Below are 5,671 nucleotides of genomic sequence, written 5' to 3'. Positions count from 1 at the left end.
TATATATATATATATATATATAAAAGGGTATGATGGATATATTTTTAATTTGATTACCAAATTAATGATATGGATGGATGTTTTTGAAAAATATAATTTGTTTTTGATATCTGTTGAATTGCAATGCCCCAACAACCAGAAAACTTCAAAAGAGATGGAATTTTAAAAAAGAGAAAGGTGACATGATGATATATAATTGATGAAGAAAAGGCTGATAAAATTACAAATGTATATATTATCTGAAAGCAATATATATATATATATATATATATATATAAATATAAATATATATATGTCCATGAAAAGAGGGAGCCATTCTTACTCCAAATTAAAGGGGTGCTTTAAGCTTTAAGCTTTTATCTTTTTTGGTCTTGTTTTATTGAGGGGACATGCCCCCTGCCTATTATATTCTTCCAAACACATCCTTCCATTCACTAACTTGTAAACTCTTTTTTTGGAGTTTCTGCAAAACCCCTTTTCTCAATTTAGCCTCTCCCCCGCCCTACCTTCAACTCAATTCTCGCTAACAAAGTGAAATGGTACTCCTAGATTGGCCTCTATGTTCCTTTCTACTTGGCTTCTTCCTACTTAGCTGCCAATTCCCCTTTCTTTCAATTCTCTTTCTCTTTCTCTTTCTCTTTTATCAATCATTCTCTGCTCGAATATAACCTGCTGTCCCAAGTTAACATGGATCATTCATAAAACGTCAAGCATTCTTACCACATAAGTTTATTACTACCATATATATATATGCAAGAATCTGCATGCTTTTATAATGCACTTTTCAGTAGGCCAATTCATTTGATATGATGTTAAAAAACTCAACAGTTACATTGATCAGAATTAATGTATGCAAAAGAATCCTAGCTAGCTAGCTAGCTACTTCCTTAGAATCAAACTTCTTTTTTTTTTTTTTTTTTTTAATTTATATACATCAAACATATATATGAATATTCTTAATAATATCAAACTACAAACATAAACCAATCATCAGAAATTTCTTATACACCAAAAATTATAACAACAATGAGTCAACCTAATTAAAAAATAAAACACCAAAACAACATTCTAAAATGAAAAAGATGAGGTGGCATATGATTGCAATCTTGAATTGATCCAAGTGGCAAGAATGTAGTCTTGTGGTTTCTTAAGGCTAAAGGGGTGTGTGAGTGAAAATAGATCTATGGAAGTTATTTATTTAAAATTAGAGACAGCCCTTGAGAAGTAAGTAGGTAGCTAGCTAGCTAGGAGATAGAGAGGTTTCATTCTCTGTTTAAATGTTGCATACCAAAATATACTTTGTAAGCACTATACCATACCATACCCTTCTCTCTTTATCATTATTCAATTTTAAATATATATATATATATATATATATATAAATATATATATATTATATTTACATTCTCCCACTCTATATAAAGGCAAGCATCCTCAACTACTTTGTTAATCTCCAATATTTTCTTGCTCAGCTTCCCCACTGAGATACTTGATAATTCCCACACTCTCTCTCTAGCTAGCTATAGGGTCAAGAATGGTTTGGGACAAGAGTGATGACAAAGTCATTTGTTCCTCCATTGCTATGTTGCAAGAGAGGTTTAGACAATTGGAGAAGGTGAAGGAGATGAGGGAAGAAAGAGAGCTTCTGAAGCTGATATCACCAGTCTCCTCCAATAACCGTCAATGCAACCCTTGTTACGATCAGCAAACCCTAACTTCAACCAATTCCAATTTTCTTTTCCTTTCCGAAATCATCTTCCCAACTAGACCACTGGATTCTCAGTTACTCTCCCTCTCTCTTTGGCCAACTTCACACACCAAGAATAACCATTCTGACAGTTATTGGGACATGATCAAGATCGAAAACACCCACGACTTAACCAGTAAGCCATCTTGGCTCAACGATGTACCCTTGGCCAGGCCATCCTTAATAAAAAAGATTGATGAGGTTGATACTACGCTTCATCTCTAGCTAGCTACGTACGTACCAGATGATTAAATACATATAGATTATTTTATATATGTGACGAGAATCTTTTTTGGTCTTAATTAATTTCCTCCTTGTTCAGTTAAGATTGCGTCAATGTGGTACGTTTTGCATGAAAGCATGCACCCTATGTAGGCTTAATTAATTTACTATCATGTGTATTTAATTTAGAATTGAAGGATGTACATCTACATCTACATCTACGTCTACGTCTACATCTGGTGTGTGTGATTTATGCATCAATCAATGTATGCAGCCTGGGTATGATCACGTTTTCATGAGATAATATTACTATTACTATTAATCTTCAATTCATATATTTCATATATCATATCTTTATCCTTTATTGATTGGAGTTGATATGATATTCTCTTCATCCTGCAGGTTGAACCCTTCATTGGTTCATGATGATCATTAATTGATCAATATATATATATATATATATATATATATATATATATACTACTCCAGAATCTCTCTCTCTCTCTCTCTATATATATATATATATATATATGTATGTTGTCGAATCATATACTTCTCCACTTGTTTGGATACCTTTTACAAATGAATGATAATTAAAGGAACTAATTAAGATAAACACCCTCAATTAATTCAAAACAGTGATTAATTAATGATGCCTGCAGAAATTTGATTTTTTATATATAGTTTCAAAATTAATTAATGAAGATTTAAAATAAACGTTAACATGGATCGATGTTCATAAATGAAAATGAATTTTAAGCATACAAATGTAGCAAAACATGTATGGATTTAGAAGGTTGAAAAACAAATTAATTATTAAGAACGTGAAGGAAAAATCATGGTACTATACATATGTAGCTATTTAACTATTTTCTACAACATAAATCAGCATTCAGTGAAACCAGTAACTAAAAGTTAGAAGACAATAAGACTTGGGGTCGATCATCTGTTCGAGTCTTTCAAGATCAGCGGAAATTTATTCACTGTTTTTTAAAGATCTTGAGATGTGCACAAGTTAAACCAAACGTCCACGATTAAGAAAAAGTTGCAAATGTTTTGCATGAAAAGTTAAGGAAGCTTTAAAACAAAGTCATATAATTTAGACATTACAAGTGGTGACTTGTGAGCAAAGTACAAAGATCAGAATCTCACTGATTTTTAGTGCATGCCACTCACCTTAAAAATTCCGTATGCTATTGGAATTATTCCAATTATAAAATTTAATTTTAATTTAATTTATGACCACCAAATTAATATATACTTTGGATATTGCAATATATATATATATATATATATATTTATATCTCCAGTAGTATTGTTATAATTAGTTTTAGTTTTGTGTGTGTGTATAGCAAACATTGATCCAACTCTAAACAAGAATCCACTCCTCGAGAAACATTTTCAAGAGTAAAATGCATTTTTGGAGGCTGTGGTTTTGTTGGTCTGATCCCTACCTACAAAACTTTTATTGCACATAAACCATGTAATATACGGAACTGCTTGATTTTAAATATCAAATTTAGATGGATTTGCTTTTTTTATTTCTAGACTTGTTTTCGGTGATGTGAGAGAGAGTATAGGGGTGTAAAGGTTTTAAAAAGTCATCTTCACAGCATTTTTGTTGTGAAGTTTCAAGTGTAAAATGCTGGTTTCACGGGTCTCACGAAAACAGGCTGGTCTCACATGATCCCAAGTCTATATATATATTATATAAAAATTTATTTGGAGTGAGATTGTTGAGTCAAAGAATGAGAAGGTACCTTCAAACTTATGTTGTCTTGGGTACCCATGAATTTTATTGCCTATTTGGGACCATTCCTTTTCTTTCTTCTGCTTTTAATGTTTTAACTTTTTGTTTACCTCTTATTTTTATTCACTTTTTTTTTAAACAATGTTTTTATGTATTTCAAATTAATTTTTAAAATCAAATGATTAAATTAAATTATAAAAAGTTCAAATATACAACATCACAAATTTAATATCCTTAACAATGGATATATAAAAAGATTAACGAATAAAAGAATTTGTAAAACTGCTAAAATGCACTTCAATCAGCGTAATAGTACCACGCTCTAAATATAGCAACGATTTTGTAACCAATAGGCCTTGGCCTTCTATGACTGATAGATTCATGGTTTATTTGTTTTTTTTATTAATCTGGATATCCAACTCGCTATGCGAGCTGACTAATCCCAGGACGACCGTCTGCTTTGCAGATAGCTCAGAGTCACCGCATCTGAACCTCCGTGGCCACAAGGGGATTTTTATTCCGCTATGGTTTATTTGTTGTTTTATTGTTGAGTTCTATGGAAATAAAAACAGCTGTTTTTTCTTTCTTCTTAATGTTGTAATGTAATGTGGGCTGAAAGGAAAAATGAAAAGGTTTGAATATTGCTCCCACAATTAAGGTTGTTATCCTGGAAACCAACAAGTTATAATATTAATTGAAGGGGCGAGGGGGATAGTTAATTTGGGGATGAAATCATATTTTTTACAAGTTCAGGGTTTAAATTGTACACTTTTAGAAACATGCAGGTGAATGAACTGGGTCAGACCCGAATGAACCACATCCAATGATCCACCCAAAATACAAAAAGCACCATGCGTTTGTAATTCGGCCCATATAGCATGGCCCAACAGCAGACTAATCACGTCTATTGTCTAACCAAAATCCAACCCATATCCTGTTTGAAAAACACAGACACAGACACAGACACACATGTAATTTTGTATGTGAATATATATATATATATATATGTTAATTATTGATGACATGAAAACATGTGTCACCGTTTACAACCAAAAACAGGTTTGTTACTAAACTTTGGTCCATATGCATATGTATTGTGTGTGCATATAAGTATATATAGACACGTACCCATTCAGTTTGACAAGAGAGATGAAAGCATGGAATTAATATTAATATGGTTTGCGTCTTCAATTCCTTGTACGTTGTAATGAATTATGGTTGCGATGCATGCATCTCTTTTTATTTTATAAATGGAAATCAAAGCAAGCGGAGAAGGAAATGATCAAAACAGCAAATAACTGATTGAAATAGCATCAAGAATTAATTAATGTTAGAAAGGAATTCTGGAGAGGTTGGTTTGTGCATGGTACCATTCAGTCATATATATATATATATATATATATATATATATATATAATAAGTACTTGGCTTTATTATTTAGTAATTACATGATTAATTTGGCATTTCCTCTGCATGGAAATCAAACTATATATGTATATATATTGATGCAATGGCACAAGTAACTAATATTGTACTTGCCCTTTTATTGATGAGCAATGAGTTTCAGAAGTGAGTTTAGTTCATATAGTTAAGTTGGCTTAATTGAAAAGGATAATAATTAATGTCTTTATTATTTTGACTATATATATAGACCAGCATTAATTAATTAACTGTAGGTTGTGTTGTAGGTAGGTAAGAGCTAAGAGGTATGTGGGGTGATTGTGGAGAGTAGAGTATGTACCACTCACTAATCTATACTATCTATACTATATTATAAATCATTTGACTAAAACTCTTAAAAACTCTTAAACTCGTTCATCCCTAAACAATTTAATCCCTATCCGATTTCATCCCATAACTGAATTCGTGTAACTAACTGCAGATAAACACAATCAAATACAGGATAAACATCTCATTTTAAATATAAAAAATCTAAAATATAATTAGGATAA

Source organism: Cynara cardunculus, unplaced genomic scaffold (genome assembly GCF_001531365.2).
Source record: "Cynara cardunculus var. scolymus isolate 2C unplaced genomic scaffold, CcrdV1 Un_Scaffold_609, whole genome shotgun sequence".
Lineage (NCBI taxonomy): Eukaryota > Viridiplantae > Streptophyta > Magnoliopsida > Asterales > Asteraceae > Cynara > Cynara cardunculus.
The sequence above is the reverse complement of the archived record's forward strand: the minus strand, read 5'-3'. Positions refer to the sequence as shown.